Here is an 18,312-nt window from a genome sequence, read left to right on the forward strand (position 1 = left end):
CTAACTTTACTGTTGTCTTATTTTGTTTGTTATTAAATACATTTTCCCCAAAAAAGTGCGCTTGTAAGTCTGCGGTGCAAATACAGTGTGACAGACAGTATTGCAACGACCACCATTTTATTCTCTAGGGTGTTAGAATAAAAAATATATATAATGTTTAGGGGGTTCTGAGTAAAGGGAAGGAGATGGAGCTTCCCCTGCCTGCCAGCCTATTAGCATTGCTGGTTGTAATTCCAACGGCCACCACAAGAGGGCGCCAGATTCCAGAAGGAACCATAGGATCGTAGAAGGCCTCAAAGCCGGGGGCTCAATTACCGGCCGCCGGCGGCGCGGCCTGACGCGATCACGCCGGGGGGGGGTCCGCGGTGACAGGATACCCCCAGCTGTGATGCCCCAGGCCGCTATTTCTAGTCGCAAATGCGACCTGGCGCCCGGGTTTTGTCGAGCCCTTATATATATATATATATATATATATATATATATATATATATATATATATATATATATATATATATATATATATATTTTATTTATAATGTGTATGTATGTTGCATAGGTTGAAAGAAGAACACAAGTCCATCTAGTTCAGCCAAAAAATAATGTGCTTTGTTAATTTTATAATAAATGCTACAGTGTATACTAACTGGGATGCCACGTTCCTGTTTCTTTTGGACTTGTAAACATTGGATACTCCCTGTGCTTGGGGTCCAATGCTGTCTTCCTGCAGCTGGTTTTTACCACTGTGGGTCCCCAGCACTTCCTGAGGAACCATAGCCGGCTCCCCTTTGCACATAAGCAAGCTTGCGTGGTGCTTTATGAATGATCCTGCAGCCTCCTAGGATGTATGACATGTACTTGGTTGGGCAAAGGATTCCATCCAATCTAGTTGAAGATTGCAGAAAAGTGGCAGTACGTACTAATGAACTGTTCTTTCCTCCTGCCCAGAAAAACTCTAATGCCCCATACACACGGTAGGACATTCCGACCACAAAATTCGTCTGAATTTTTTCCGACTGACTTTTGGCCAAAACTTGTGTTGCATACACACGGTTGCACAAAGTTGTCAGAAAATCCGATCGTTCGGAATGAGGTGACGTACAAAACGTACGACAGGACTATGTAGAGGCCAGTAGCTTCCGTCTCCAAACTTTTTCTGAGCATGTGTGGCACTTTGTGCGTCGGCATTCTCTACACATGATTGGAAAAAGTCTGATCGGATTTTTCCGTCTGAATTTCTGACAGTGTGTGTGGGGCATTAGCATTCACACCAGATGCATTTCCATGAGCTTTTTTTCTCCACTAAAAATGCATGCAGTGTTTTCCATGTATCCCAATGGCTCTAGTTCACACCAGTGTAGTCAAGTTCCAGTCAGTTTCTGGTGCAGAAATAAAAAGTAGAACGTGCTGCTTTTTTTTTTTTTTTTTTTTTTTTTTTTTTTCTGCACAGAACTGTATTGGAACCTAGCAAATTGTATCAAAAATGCACTGGAACTGCATGTGGTGTGAACCACAAGCAGGTCAGCAAAAACTGATCTGGAATGTATCCAGAGTGCTTTTTTGTGGTGTGAACTGGCCCTAAAAATGCGTCTCTCCTGAGTCTTGACGTCAGCGGGAAATTTTCAGCCCCACCTGCTGACTATAGCTATCATATCAGAAAAGAAGCGGGCTGAGTTCCCCGCTGATGCTAGGACTCAGAAGGGACGTGAAACGTGAGAGAAGATCGGAGAGAGGTGGGACAGGCCGGATCGGACAGTCACATGAGTGGGATGTATGGTCCTGTCAAATCGGTATGAAGTGACATTTATTTTTTTAAAAGCACAGCAGGGCACATCATTCACTGTAACACGTCATTTATTAAAACGCAGTAATTTTGCACATTCCACTGTTTGCACCTTCCAGCACACTAGGAGTTAACAGGAATGCCAAGGAACTGTCAGCACCAGTGGCTGCCCATGTGAGGGGGATTAGTGAAGTGATTGCTGCGTTTGATGGGCACAAGCGGCTGCATTTGATGGGGGAGGAGGTTCAGTATTTTTCAGTTTGTTTGCGCCCCCCACCCCCCAAAAAAAATTTGAGCACAAGCTTCCACTGGTCAGCACAGAAGACAGTACAGGGAACTTCACAGGGCTGTTTGTCAGCTGTGGATTTTAATCCCTCCTGACCTCCCAGCAGCAGTGTGTGTGAATGTCTGTACCCTGTAGTGCACCGGATTAGCGTGCTTTTTAAGGGAGTGAGGTTATTTTTAATTCAGAGCGGAGTTCCAGTCAATTTTTTAAGTCAGCGGCTACAAAAAAGTACATAGTCTGACTTTTAATAAAGACACTCACCTGTCCCACAATCCAGCGACGTGGCCACCCAAACCCTCCATTCTCTTCCCCGCCTGTCCACAGCGCTGGCAATACTACTGTGGGCATCTGGCTGTGACAGCTTGGAGCTTCGCAGCTGGATGTGCATGTCTCAACTGCGATGTGTTCCAGAAGATTGCAGGGTGGAAGGGCCAAGCGGAAGTGGGAGCTCGTCGTTAATCGTGATGGATTGCGGAATCTAATCATTGACCAGATAATCGTAATCGAATCGTGAGACCATTGAAGATGCACACCCCTACTGTGCATGCATTTTTAGTGCAGATAAAAAGAGCACAAAACTGCATCTGCTGTGAACTGGCCCTAACTATTACAGTCTGGGGGGGGAAGGAGCAAACCAGCAAGACTTTTTTTCAAGTTCCGTTTTCACTGTAAAATATGCACACTTGTTTCTAGTATGAATAATGAGGAAAAGGAAAAGCCCCCTTTTGTGGGATTTTATAGGAAACCCCACTGGTATAAAATAAAAAGCGTCATCCTCCCTAACAGAGAAGAGCCCCAAACAGGAGATCACAGGAAGAGGGGGAAGGTCACTTACCCTTTCATGCCTAAAGAACCAGGAAGGGCCACATCAAGGCTAAGACACTTTTTGATAATCTTCACATTGAACATATGGTCACATATCTACCTCGCTGTTTTTTCTAAATCGCCATGATCTGCGACTAACCAGTGTGTGGAGGACTCTCGTAAGATACTCTGCCTTTTGACCTCGGGGGCAGTGTCAGGAGGCCTCCATTGACTCTATCTTCTGCAGTGTCCCACTGTGATTCCTGCTTGCATAGCTCAGTGTACATCGCACCAACTCTTTGCTTACCTTTTGACAAATCTATGATTACATATTATCCTATCCAGTACCTCTGACGAAGGGCTTGAACCAGAAACGTGTCGGGTGACAGTTTTATTTATTTTTTTTTTTTTTTCTTCGGAGTTTGGCGAGTACTACCATTTAAATTTTGTATGCTTGCAATGAATTCACAATGTGTTCCTTTTTTGTCTTTTTGTTTTATGTCATGGTTTTAACTGATCAACACATGTGAGTGATCTAATTTTATATGTATAAACACTTTATTTTTTATTTTTTTATTCTATACCAGTGGTGGTATTGCCTATACAATCCCACACAGGGGCCTTTTTCCTTTTTCTACATACCAGTGATGTGGCAACTATTTACCACTTTCTGACACAGTGAAAACATATTTGTTCTAGTATGAATTGACATTAATTGTAATTTTATTTTATAATTTTACTTTCTGAAGTATAGAATTAGCACTGTAGTGACTGATTTGTTAAAATGCTCTTTTATATTGATCGCTTCTATACATTGATATGTTCCTCCCCTTCCGATTGGGGTTATCAAATTAGTAATGTTGATTTACAGTAACTTCCAAGCAGCCCCTCCACAGTAGACTTTTTTTTTTTTTTTTTTTTTTTTTTTATATTAAATCATAATTTCGTAGTAAGGTGGAAGATTACGGCTTATATGAAAATGAAATTGCTATTTAAATCATTTACATGATGAGGTTTTGGTCCCTCAACTGAATTATTCTGAGCACATAGCAAACCATAAAAGTTGCTCAAAATGACACAGTTGGGAATATCACTCTAGTAATCGAGGTCTACATTTAACAAGCTCTGTGGAAGCATTCTTGCGAAAAATTCTGTAATTTCCTTCATACAAAATAGAGAATGCGTCTGCTGAGCCCTTCTAATTGTTAATGATTCTTTTGAATATTCATTCAGGAAGGACTTTTTGCTTACTGTTGAAATGCTGACTTTTTTTTTTTGTTTTTCAGTTCCAGCAATACAAGTAGTGGTATAAGTCTCAAGAAACAAAACTAAACCCAATCATAGTGCAGCGCCATTCTATCATTCTAGATAGATATATAGCTAGAGATTATTATACAGGATTTGTATAGCGCTGACAGTTTACGCAGCACTTTACAACATTAGGGCAGACAGTACAATTACAATTCAATACAGGGGGGAATCGGAGGGCCCTGCTCGTGAGGGCTTACAATCTTGGAGGGATGTGTATATCTATATTGTGTGTGTGTGTATATATATATATATATATATATAAACTACTACATAAAGCAGTGAAGTTACAACCTAAATTAGTTTATGGCATTTTCTCCCCTTTTAGTTGAGAGGATGGGTAAGAGGAGGAGAGGAAAAAAGAATATAAATATATATATATATATATATATATATATATATATATATATATATATATATATATATATATATATATATATATATATATATAATATATATATTCTTTTTGTATTTTTTTTTTCCTCTCCTCCTCTTACCCATCCTCTCAACTAAAAGGGGAGAAAATGCCATAAACAAATTTAGGTTGTAACTTCACTGCTTTATGTAGTAGTTTCCTCCCTTTACCAAATAAACAAACCCCTCTAAGTAAATCTGCTGTAACATTCCTGGATTCACTATACCACCTACGAGAACACTCTAAGGAACCAAGAGACTGATGGGCCACCACATGATCCCCCAGCTACCCATCACTCAATCCGCTACTAGTAGAAAGTTCTGGATTTTGACCTTTTTTTTTTTTTTTTTTTTTTTTTTTTTTTTTTAAACACATTTTTCATGCTGCCTTTCATGTGCCTTTTTTTTTTTTTTTTGTTTCTCCTCAAAAATATTTTAAAAACTTCAACGTAAAAATTCCAAGAACATTTTGCCGTGTTTTTGGAGAGTGGGGAAGAGCTAGAACCCTTGTCAAGCTTTCTCTGGCCTCCCACTCAGTATCCTGATGGGGCATCTCTTCAGTGAGGGCACATGCAGCAATGCAAACGGTACTAAAGTAGGGCAGGTCTAGAACCTCAATGCTTTTTTGTCCTCTTGTCTCGGGGATACAAAAAAGTGTGTATGTAAGGGCTAGGCAGTAATAAAACCCATCAGAATTTCCAATTTCTCTCCCGTTTACTCATAACTAGGTTTTAGTTGAATTTCGGACTCCCAAGAAAGCATGTATATATCCATGTGGAACAAGCACTGAAGTTTTCTGAACCTGCTTGGAACTGCAGTCTGCGCACATAATTTGTAATAAAAACATCTTTGCAATTCTGAAGCTTCCCTCCAACTACTATGTGCATATTATGCAGAAATATCCTTCCACTAAGTCTGGTTGCAACAATTTTAACTGTGGGCAGCTGAAGCTGCTGTCTGTTCACTTCCTGGATTTACACAGAGGCACACCTCCAGCTCTGCAGCTTTCATTGGCCCTCTTATGACATATCCCCCTTCCCTTCCTGGCAAACTCTCACAAGATTGAGAGAGAGCTGTGCATGATGTCATAAGCCTAGGCTAATGACCAGACAAGAAATGGGAAGTGGGCTGAATAAGGTATTTACTGGCAGAAAAAAGTTTGCTATCCAAAGTTAAAACCATAAGAGCCAAAGATTTAATAGATGGAAAGTTGAAAAAAATGACTGAAGATCCACTTTTAAGGAAGCTGAATTCCTCCAAATATGCATACCGTTTAAAACTCCACCTCTACAGAACCAAAGGGAGAAGTGCTAATAGTCCTTTTATTTTACCAAATAGACTGTTCTGGATGACTTCTAACGTGTTGGGATTGCACATTTTATGTACACTAGCTAATTATTCAGCACTGTGTTTTATGTAATATGTATATTAGTTTGCGCTGTTTATTATTTAATTAGTGTCACCTATAATCATTAAAACCATGAGAAAACAAATCGGAATTTAAGAGGTACATTAACCCACAACAGCTAAACTTAAAGTGGTAATAAGCTCCAAACCTAAACTGGAATATATTGCAATTTACTAATCCTTAGATGTGGTAGCTACATTCGTTTTTTCTTTTTGGGCTTTTTCCCCCTCCTGTTTCTGGCCAGTTAACTTCTGTATTAGGGACTCTGCTCTGGATGAAGGAACACAGGGGGCACCTTTTTAGATAGCAGCTTTGTCAGTCTTGGGGAAGGGGAGAGTTAGATGTGTTAGCAGATTATACACGAACAAACTAAAGCCCAGCTAACACTTTATAAGCAGTTGCAGCAACACTTTATTTTTTATTTTTTTTACCACTTGCTTACTGGGCACTTATAGCCCCTTCCTGATAAGGCCAATTTTTAGCATTCAGCGCTGTCACACTTTGACAATTGCGCAGTCATGCAACACTGTACTCGTATGACATTTTTTTTTTTATCATGTTTTTGAGACCGATGGCTTTCTTTTTGGTAATATTTAATCACCGCTGGGTTTTTTATTGTTTGCTAAACAAAGATGGAACATTTTGATTGTTGCACCGATGGTCATTGATAGGCTGCACTGATAGGAAGAAATAAAGGTAAAAGAATACAGCGCTGATGTAGCCTCTTAGAGATCCAATAGAATATGGCCACTCGGAGGAAAGAGGCAGCTCCCCTATTTAGGTCCTGGGTCAACCTAGTAAATGTGAAAGCAAAAAGTGCAGAGGGCACCTACATCTGGGTGTGGTGTGTGCAAACCAGCAAATAGTAGTATAAATAAAATTATGCACTCACATGTGGTAGAAGTAGAGTCAGCATGGCATCTAAGGAGGCCTTTTCATAGCTGGCAGACATCGGCAGGCAAGTGGCTCGTGTTATGCAGAGTTTGACCAGGGAGTTGCTGAGTTATGGAGGGAAGCGCTGTGGCTTGAAGAGTTGGAACATGAGCAGCATGGTGTCCAGAGGCTTCCGGTGTTGTCCTTGGCTTGCTTGGCAGTCAGCTGGTGTTATGCAGAGCTTGGCCAGGAAGCTGCTGGTCTGATGTGGAGGGGGGAGCACTGTGGCTTGGGGAGCTGGAACGCCGGAAACGCGGTGTATGCAGCGGCTTCCAGATGTCCTTGCTGCCCAGCAGTCTCGGCTCGGTTTGGTGATGTCACTCTATAAGGGGATGTGGCTATGTGTTTCGGGGCCCCTTTGTCAAAACCAAAAGTTTTTAACTATTTTTTCACAGGATGTGGTTCTGGAAAAATGTCCATGGACGCCCTCCCAAAATGAGTGAGCTGCACTTTAGGGTTTTGCTTATAAAAATAAACAAAAGCTGGTAAGTGGTTTATCTAAACCCCCCTAATACATCTGAAGAACAGCTTCTTGTTCTATTGAAAAACAACTGATGTAACTGGTTGAGTCACCAGATGAAAATGAAGGCAAGAAAGGTTCAAAAAGATAACAAATGCAGCCGTCACATCTAAGAATTGGTAATTTGTAATAGATTATGTGTTTTTTGCTTTTGTGTTTATGACCACTTTAACGTTTATGTGGACTCGACATGTAAAAGAGCCCATTCAGTTTAAAGTAGAAATGCAAGGCAAAGTGTGTGTGACTATAACATACAGTTATGAACATACAGTGCCTCAAAGTATTCATACCCCTTGAAATTTTCCACATTTTGTAGTGTTACAGCCAACAAACATATAAATGTATTTTATTGGGATCTTATGTGATAGACCAACACAAAGTGGCATATAATTGTGAGGTGGAAGGAAACTGATAGACGGCTTAATATACAGGTCCTTCTCAAAAAATTTGCATATTGTGATAAAGTTCATTATTTTCTGTAATGTACTGATAAACATTAGACTTTCATATATTTTAGATTCATTACACACAACTGAAGTAGTTCAAGCCTTTTCTTGTTTTAACATCGATGATTTTGGCATACAGCTCCTGAAAACCCAAAAATCCTATCTCAAAAAATTAGCATATTTCATCCGACCAATAAAAGAAAAGTGTTTTTAATACAAAAAAAGTCAACCTTCAAATAATTATGTTCAGTTATGCACTCAATACTTGGTCGGGAATCCTTTTGCAGAAATGACTGCTTCAGTGTGGCGTGGCATGGAGGCAACCAGCCTGTGGCACTGCTGAGGTGTTATGGAGGCCCAGGATGCTTCGATAGCGGCCTTAAGCTCATCCAGAGTGTTGGGCCTTGCGTCTCTCAACTTTCTCTTTCCAATATCCCACAGATTCTCTATGGGGTTCAGGTCAGGAGAGTTGGCAGGCCAATTGAGCACAGTAATACCATGGTCAGTAAACCATTTACCAGTGGTTTTGGCACTGTGAGCAGGTGCCAGGTCGTGCTGAAAAATGAAATCTTCATCTCCATAAAGCTTTTCAGCAGATGGAAGCATGAAGTGCTCCAAAATCTCCTGATGGCTAGCTGCATTGACCCTGCCCTTGTTAAAACACAGAGGACCAACACCAGCAGCTGACATGGCACCCCAGACCATCACTGACTGTGGGTACTTGACACTGGACCTCAGGCATTTTGGCATTTCCCTCTCCCCAGTCTTCCTCCAGACTCTGGCACCTTGATTTCCGAATGACATGCAAAATTAGCTTTCATCCGAAAAAAAAGTACTTTGGACCACTGAGCAACAGTCCAGTGCTGCTTCTCTGTAGCCCAGGTCAGGCGCTTCTGTCGCTGTTTCTGGTTCAAAAGTGGCTTGACCTGCTGAATGCGGCACCTGTAGCCCATTTCCTGCACGCGCCTGTTCACGGTGGCTCTGGATGTTTCTACTCCAGACTCAGACCACTGCTTCCGCAGGTCCTCCAAGGTCTGGAATCGGTCCTTCTCCACAATCTTCTTCAGGGTCCGGTCACCTCTTCTCGTTGTGCAGCGTTTTCTGCCACACTTTTTCCTTCCCACAGACTTCCCACTGAGGTGCCTTGATACAGCACTCTGGGAACAGCCTATTCGTTCAGAAATTTCTTTGTGTCTTACCCTCTTGCTTGAGGGTGTCAATGATGGCCTTCTGGACAGCAGTCAGGTCGGCAGTCTTACCCATGATTGCGGTTTTGAGTAATGAACCAGGCTGGGAGTTTTTAAAAGCCTCAGGAATCTTTTGCAGGTGTTTAGAGTTAATTAGTTGATTCAGATGATTAGGTTAATAGCTTGTTTAGAGAACCTTTTCATGATATGCTAATTTTTTGAGATAGGAATTTTGGGTTTTCATGAGCTGTATGCCAAAATCATCAATATTAAAACAAGAAAAGGCTTGAACTACTTCAGTTGTGTGTAATGAATCTAAAATATATGAAAGTCTAATGTTTATCAGTACATTACAGAAAATAATGAACTTTATCACCATATGCTAATTTTTTGAGAAGGACCTGTGTATGTGTGTGTGTGTGTATATGTATATATGTGTATATGTGTGTGTGTGTGTGTATATATGTATGTGTATGTATATATGTATATATATATATATATATATATATATATATATATATATATATATATATATATATATATATATATATATATATATAATATAATTTTTACTTTTTTTTTTTTTTTTAAACAAATGCCCCTTTCATACTGGGGCACTTTTTTTAAGGCGTTTTTAGCTATAAAAGTAGCGCCTCTCAAGCCACCCAGTGTGAAAAACTGCTTTCACACTGGGGCGATTCGCTTGCAGAACGGGAAAAGTTCTGCAAGCAGTATCTTTGGGGAGGTGCAGGATACCGCACTGCCTATTGAAATGAATGGGCAGCGCTGCCAAAGCGCCGCAACACAGGCAATATTAACCCTTTCTTTGGTCTTTCTGCGATATGTCACTGCATCACTTTTAACTGACAATTGCACGGTCGTGCGACGCTGTACCCAAACAATATTGACGTCCTTTGCCGTTGGCCATCGCGACCACTTTTCAGGAGCATCGGCGCCCCTGTAGTGTGGCGTCATACACGTGCCTGCTATCCTGCTTAAAGGAGCAGACATACACCTACAACGGTTCTCGCCGACCTGGCGCCGTATGACGGCCGCTGGTTGGCAGCAAGTGGTTTAATATCTGAAAAGTGTGGCATGTGTTTTTATTCAGCCTCCTTTACTCTGATACCACTAACTATAATTTAACGGAACCAATTGATTCCACCTGTGTGTAATTTTATCTCGGTATAAATACAGCTATTCTGTGAAGCCCTCAGGTTTGTTGGAGACCTTTTGTGAACAAATGGCATGAAGGCCAAGGAAAATGCCAGACGGGTCAGGGATAAAGTTGTGGAGAAGTATAGTATACCACTAAATACTGGACACGTTCACCTTCCTTCCCAGACAAATTTTCAGCTTTCCGTGCTCTTGCACTTTTGTCAATTAGTCATACTACACTGTACCCAAATTAAATTTATATCATTTTTTTCACACAAATAGAGCTTTCTTTTAGTAGTATTTATTTAGAAAATCAAATTTGATTTTCGTCTTGATTTGTATTCTGCTACATATACATGTTTGGTAAAAAAAAAAAAAAAAAATCCTGATAAGTGGAAAGTGTATAAATGGGTTATGTGAAATTTTGATAGTGTCTACGACCTATGCATCACTGAAAACTATCAATCTTGATTTACTGACTGCCTATCATTTCTTGAGGCCTTAAAATATCAGAACAGTCCAAATAACCTTTTTGTAAAGATTACAGTGCAATGTGTTAAGTATGAGTCATAGTGAGTTTTTTTGAAGATGACATGTTTTGCCCATAATCGTTTGGATGAAGAATTTTGTTATTTTTTCTCACCAAAATTGTCATTTTAAGTTATTTCTCACACATGGCATAGGTAAACTTTCAGTTACACCCCAAAAACTATTGTTACTCCTGAGTTTTGTGTGAGCCCTTGTACACACGGTCGGACATTCCGATGGAAAATGTCAGATCGGACTGTGTTGTCGGATAATCCGACCGTGTGGGGGCTCCATTGGACTTTGTTGGTCGGACATTCCAATGTAAAAAGTTTGAGATCGGAAAAAGTGCCACGCATGCTCAGATCAAATTACGAGACCAAAGCTATTGGTTACTAGCCGCAACGTAGTTCCATTGTAACAAATGAACTTCATCACGTTCCAAACTATCAGATTTTCTGACAACTTTGTCCGACCCTGTGTATGAAACGCCAGTTTCGGACAAAATCAGTCAGAAAAAATCTGATGGATTTTGTTGTTGGAATGTCTGACAGTGTGTACAAGGGCTGAGACTTTTTCACAGCCTGACCACATACAGGCCCAACATGCTAGGAGCATAAATTAAACATTTTGTTTCCTAACTACCTCACATTTTTGAAGGCCCTGGACAGTGGAATTACCCACATAATGACCCTATTTTGGTAAGCCAACACCCAACGTATATTCTATGAGGCATTGAGTCTTTTGAACATGGGTTTTTTTTTTTTTTTTTTTTTTCCCACAAGTTTTTGGGAAAAAAATTGTCAATTTTGTAAGCTATTTCTAACACATAGCATGTATATAGCAAAAATGATGTCCCAAAATACATTCTGCTACTCCTATCGAGTATGGCGATACCACATGTGTGAGAATTCTCCACAGCCTGGCCACATTCAGAGGCATACCATTTAGTTTACTGACAACCTATCACATTTTGAAGGCCCTGGAGCACCAGGACAATGAAATGGAGTAGAAAGCCTCCTTGCTGCTGAATGATTGATATTATATATATATTTTTTTTTTTTTTAACCATGTTGACAGATGTGCCATGAGACAGATGTGTGACAGGTGTTTTTCACTGTGTTGCGACACTGTGACGGGACAAGTTTTTGGGGACACTAGCAGGGGGGTCAGTGTGGAAAAAGCTGTAAAAAAAACACCTTGTACACACTGATCCCTGGCTTGCAACACACATCCGCTCTCCTTCTCACTGAAGGGCTGTGTGAGGAGGAGGAGAGCCAATCGCCTGGCAATGGCTCTCTATTTACATGACATGATGGCTGTGATTGGACACAGCCATTGTGATCAGAAGGGCCTATTACAGAGCCCTCCTGCTGATCGGAGATGCGCCGTGTCCAGGGGATTCAGAAGGACAAAATGCCCAACCGCCGTTGATATACAGTGGCCAGGAGGGAAAGTTAAAGCAGGGTTAGGGTATAAAAAAAAAAATATCCCAAGCTTTGAACATCTCATGGAGCACTGTTTAATCCATCGTCCGAAAATGGAAAATCATCCGAAAATGGAAAGGGTGTGGCACAGCTGCAAATTTACCAATCACCGAAACTGACAGGCCAGGCAAGGAGACCATTAATCGGTGAAGCAGCCAAGAGACCCATGGTAGCTCTCTGGAGGGGCTGCAGGGACAACTATAGTCGTGCACTCCACAAATCTGGACTTTATGGAAGAGTGCAAGAAGAAAGCCATTGTTGAAAGAAAGCCATAAGAAGTCACATTTGCAGTTTGTGAGAAGCCATGTTGGAGACACAGCAAACTTGTGGTAAAAAGTGCTCTGGGCAGATGAAACCAAAATTGAACTTTTTGGCTTAAAAGCAAAACCTTGTGTGGTGGAAAACTTACACTGCACATCACCGTGAAACATGGTGGCAGCAGCATGTTGTGGGGATGCTTTTCTTCAGCTGGGATGAGGAAGCTGATCAGAGTTGATGGGAAGATGGATGGAGCCAAATATAGGGCAATCTTAGTCTGCAAAAGACCAGCAGAACGACCCTAAACATACAGCCAGCGCTACAATGGAATGGTTTAGATCAAAGCATATTCGTGTGTTAAAGTGAAACTCCAGGCAAAGCCAATTTAGAATCTGTGGCAAGACTTGAAATTTGATGTTCACATACGCTTTTCATCCAATCTGACAGAGCTTGAGTTACTTGGCAAAGAATGGGCAATAAATCATTCTCTAGATGTGCAAAGCCCAAAAAGACTTGCAGCTGTAATTGCAGCGAAAGGTGGTTCTACAAAGTATTCACTTGTGAGGGCTGAATACAAATGCACGCCACACTTTTCACACATTTATTTGTAAAACATTTTGAAAACCATTTATCCTTTTCCTTTCACTTCCCAATTATATACCACTTTGTTTTGGTCTATTACACACAATCCCAAATAAAATTTATGTTTTTGGTTGTAAATTAATACTTTTTTAAGGCACGGTATACCATGACAGGTTGACTTATAAAATCCCAGCTGCATTACCTCCACATATGTTAAAATTTTGTGTATAGTCCATTTGTAAATGCATTCGTAGTTGAAAGCACTATCTGATTCATAGAAACCATGGTTATAATGCAAGCTGGATATCGCCTGAATGGGTTAATCCTGTGGATATTGAATGCAGGGTAAAGACAAGCAACTATACAAAACCTGTCCACCCTATGCCCTGCCTGGATAGCTGGCGTAAGCATTTGCACCAAAGCTACCTTTTTTATGTGGACTTTTTACAAAAGACAATAATGAATTTGCCTCCTCATCCATCATATGTGTCAGTTGTACAATGCCAGCTTGCCACACGTTCTCAATTTACGTTAACCTCTTGGTACTGATTAACAGAAAGCCGTACATGTGTGAAAATGAAATAAAACCTCAAGGCAGGAGTACACACAGAATTTCAATACTATTTAGTAGGGCTGCAACTAACGAATTTCATAATTGATTAGTTGGCCGATTTTTATTTATTTATTTTTTGTTTAGATTAATCAGTTGATAACTAAATTATACACCTAATTTTTTTTTTTTTTTTTAAGGTTGGCATGTAAAGTTTTTAAAAAAAAAAAAAGCAATTTATTCTTAAAGTAGTAAATATAGCTAACCAACTATATGGTTAGGGAGCAAAATCTCTAATCCACTCTGAGAATAACAAATATATACTGTATATACCATCAGAAGAGATGTACTGTATATACTGTTAGAGATCAAAGCTGGTAAATATCAGACTGCATTTTTTTTTTTTTATTTAAAGAAAAAAGCCTATTTTGCAGATTTTCAAACAGAACTGTAATATTAATAAAAAAAAAAAAATATATATATATATATATATATATATATATATATATATATATATATATATATATATATATATATATATATATATATATATATATATATTTATATATTATAGCGTTCATTCAATTTTTCTAATCATCAATGGGGTCAAATCGACGTTTTTCAACCACAGTGATGGGGAAACTGTAGAAAATGAAAAAACTTCTTGCTCAAATAAATTTTTAGACAGTGTAAGTCGTTTTCGTTCAGAAATTACATAAATTTTAAAACGGAATGTTAAAAGCAAGTGAAATTTTCAAACCATATTCTTTCATTCAGCGAATGTACAAAGATTTTTCAAATGAATATTCTCTTCTGTGAATTGACCTGTGTGGCCAGCATAAGGCACGGTGCACACCTATGCAGTTTTCTTTTGATCTGTTTCTGCTTTACGGTTTGATTTTTGCTAAAGTGATTTTGCTGCGATTTGCGCTTTTTGCATTTTTTTCAACAAATTGGGCAGATAAAAAAACACAAATTCCTGCAAAAACACACACTACATGCTTTTCTGCAGCTGCTCCATTAACAGCTTAAATACAGGGCATTTTTACCCCCTTCCTACTCGGGCCAATTATCAGCTTCCATCGCTGTCACGTTTTGAATGACAATTGCATGGTCATGTGACATTGTACCCAGATTACATTTTGATAGTTCCCCCCCACAAATAGAGCTTTCTTTTGGTGGTATTTGATCACCTCTGCGGTTTTTATTTTTTGCGCTATGAACAAAAAAAAGCGTAAATTTGGGAAAAAACACTATTTATTACTTTTTGCTTTAACCAGTTGCCGACCGCCGCACGACGATGTACGTCGACAGCATGGCACGGGCAGGCATATTGGCGTACATGTACGTCCCTTGCCTCCCGCGGGTCGGGGGCCCGATCGGGCCCCCGCCCGGTGCCTGCGGCGGTCGGTTTTCGTCCGGGAGCGATCCGGGACGAGGGGGCAGCCATTCATTCATGGCCACCCCCACGCGATCGCTCCCGACGAATAGGAATCCCCCGTGACATCACTTCCTCTCCTGTAATGTAAACACAGGAGAGGAAGTGATGTATTCTCTCCTCCGTGTCGGTATTTTTCGTTCCGACACGGAGGAGAGCGGATCGGTGAGTTGCACCAACACTCTACACACACAGTAGAACATGCCAGGCACACTCACACCCCCCCTTTACCCCCCGATCACCCCCCCAATTACCCCTGCCCCCCAGTCACAGTGACACCAATGTCATTTTTTTTTATTTTTTTTTGCATTGGTGTCATTTGTGACTGTAATAACTGTTAGGGCAGTTAGGGTTAGCCCCCTTTAGTTCTAATGTACCCCCCTAACCCCCCCAATAAAGGTTTAACCCCGTGATCACCCCCCGTCGCCAGTGGCACTAAGGCTGGGTTCACATTGCAGCGGTTTATGAGAACGAATGTGATTCGCACCGCACTGCAGTGCAAATCACATCCGATCTCTGTGCGATTCGAGTTCAGCCATTCGCCGCTCCCGCCGCACCCGCCGCAAATTCGCACGGGACCCTTTTTTTGGCCCGCAGCAGAATCGGATCGCATGGGTGTTCACACCATGCGATCCGAGTTTGCAGATCGCACTGCGATATGCGAACTGATCTGGGGGTGTCAGTAACATTTCACTGACACTCCCAGCAGTCCGCATAGGGCAGCGTGAACTGCCGCCGGGAGGCATGCGATGCGGGAACCCGCCGCGGATTCGCGGCGTTTCCGCATCGCTCCAGTGTGAACCCAGCCTAATAAGCGATCATTTTTCTGATCGCCGTATTAGTGTCACAGGTGACGCTAGTTAGGCAGGTAGGTATTTAGGTTCGCCGCAGCTTTTTATAGCGCCAGGGACCCCCATATACTACCGCATAAAGCCCCCTGATTGCCCCCTAGTTAACCCTTTCACCAGTGATCACCATATAACTGTTACAGGTGACGCTGGTTGGTTAGTTATTTTTTTATAGTTTCAGGGCACCCGCCATTTATTACCTAATAAAGGTTTAACCCCCTGATCACCCGGCGGGTGTCATTTGTGACTAATAACTGTTAGGGCAGTTAGGGTTAGCCCCCTTTAGTTCTAAGGTACCCCCCTAACCCCCCCAATAAAGGTTTAACCCCGTGATCACCCCCCGTCGCCAGTGTCACTAAGGCTGGGTTCACATTGCAGCGGTTTATGAGAACGGATGTGATTCGCACCGCACTGCAGTGCAAATCTCATCCGATCTCTGTGCGATTCGAGTTCAGCTATACAGATAGTATGGCTGAATTCGTGTCGCACCCGCCGCAAACTCGCACGGGACCCTTTTTTTGGTCCGCAGCAGAATCGGATCGCATGGGTGTTCACACCATGCGATCCAAGTTTGCAGATCGCACTGCGATATGCGAACTGATCTGGGGGTGTCATTAACATTTCACTGACACTCCCAGCAGTTCGCATAGGGCAGTGTGAACTGCCGCCGGGAGGCATGCGATGCGGGAACCCGCCGCGCATTCGTGGCGTTCCCGCATCGCTCCAGTGTGAACCCAGCCTAATAAGCGATCGTTTTTCTGATCGCTGTATTAGTGTCACAGGTGACGCTAGTTAGGCAGGTAGGTATTTAGGTTCGCCGCAGCTTTTTATAGCGCCAGGGACCCCCATATACTACCGCATAAAGCCCCCTGATTGCCCCCTAGTTAACCCTTTCACCAGTGATCACCATATAACTGTTACAGGTGACGCTGGTTGGTTAGTTATTTTTTTATAGTTTCAGGGCACCCGCCATTTATTACCTAGTCTCACTAGTGTACCCCTAAATTTAGGGGTGTCTACTTTCCAAAATGGGGTCATTTGGGGGGGGTTTGTGCCATCTTGGCATTTTATGGCCTTCAAAACTGTAACGCCCTTAGAAAGCCTGAAGGCGGTGCTTGGTTTTCGGGGCCCCGTACGCGGCTAGGCTCCCAAAAAGTCCCACATATGTGGTATCCCCGTACTCAGGAGAAGCAGCAGAATTTATTTTGGGGTGTCATTTCACATATGCCCATGGCATGCATGAGCAATATATCATTTAGTGACAACTTTGTGAAAAAAAAAAAAAAAGTTTGTAATTTTCCCGCAACTTGTGGCAAAATATAAAATATTCCATGAACTCAACATGCCTCTCAGCAAATAGCTTGGGGTGTCTACTTTCTAAAATGGGGTCATTTGTGGGGGTTTTCTTGCCATCTTGGCATTTTATGGCCTTCAAAACTGTAATAGGTAGTGAGAAGTGAACTCAAAAATTTACGCCTTTAGAAAGCCTGAAGGCGGTGCTTGGTTTTCGGGGCCCCGTACGCGGCTAGGCTCCCAAAAAGTCCCACATATGTGGTATCCCCGTACTCAGGAGAAGCAGCAGAATTTATTTTGGGGTGTCATTTCACATATGCCCATGGCATGCATGAGCAATATATCATTTAGTGACAACTTTGTGTAAAACTTTGTCATTATTCAATCGCTTGAGGCAAAAAAATAAAATATTCAATGGGCTCAACATGCCTCTTATCAATTTCCTTAGGGGGTCTACTTTCCAAAATGGGGTCATTTGGGGGGGTTTTGTACTGCCCTGCCAATTTAGCACCTCAAGAAATGAGATAGGCAGTCGTAAACTAAAAGCTGTGTAAATTCCAGAAAACGTACCTTAGTTTGTAGATGTGACAACTTTTGCGCAAACCAATAAATATACAATTATTGACTTTTTTTTTTACCAAAGACATGTGGCTGAATACATTTTGGCCTAAATGTATGACTAAAATTGAGTTTATTGGATTTTTCTAATAACAAAAAGTAGAAAATATCATTTTTTTTCAAAATTTGCGGTCTTTTTACGTTTATATCGCAAAAAATAAAAATCGCAGAGGCAATCAAATACCATCAAAAGAAAGCTCTATTTGTGGGAAGAAAAGGACGCAAATTTTGTTTGGGTACAACATTGCATGACCGCGCAATTACCAGTTAAAGCAGCGCAGTGCCAAAGTGTAAAAAGACCTCTGGTCATTTACCAGCAAAATGGTCCGGTCTGAAAGTGGTTAATAAATATCCCTTTTAAAATGGCATATTTTTAGTAAAAAAAAAAAAATCCCAATTAGGCCGCGTACACACGCGCGGACTGTTTGCCCAACCTTGTTCGTCAAACAGTTTCGGCAAACAGTCCGCT

The 18,312-nt window shown here is 41.3% G+C and overlaps 1 protein-coding gene across 1 annotated transcript in view; it reads left to right on the top strand.

Annotated features, from left to right (window-relative positions):
• Nucleotides 1-18,312, top strand: part of CRIM1 (cysteine rich transmembrane BMP regulator 1) — a 1,166,729-nt gene that overhangs the window by 35,024 nt on the left and 1,113,393 nt on the right. The gene's annotated exons all lie outside the window — the stretch shown is intronic.

The sequence above is a fragment of the Lithobates pipiens genome, unplaced genomic scaffold (genome assembly GCF_037356315.1).
Source record: "Lithobates pipiens isolate NorthernLeopardFrog02 unplaced genomic scaffold, aLitPip1_a1.2 Scaffold_18, whole genome shotgun sequence".
Classification (NCBI taxonomy): Eukaryota; Metazoa; Chordata; class Amphibia; order Anura; family Ranidae; genus Lithobates; species Lithobates pipiens.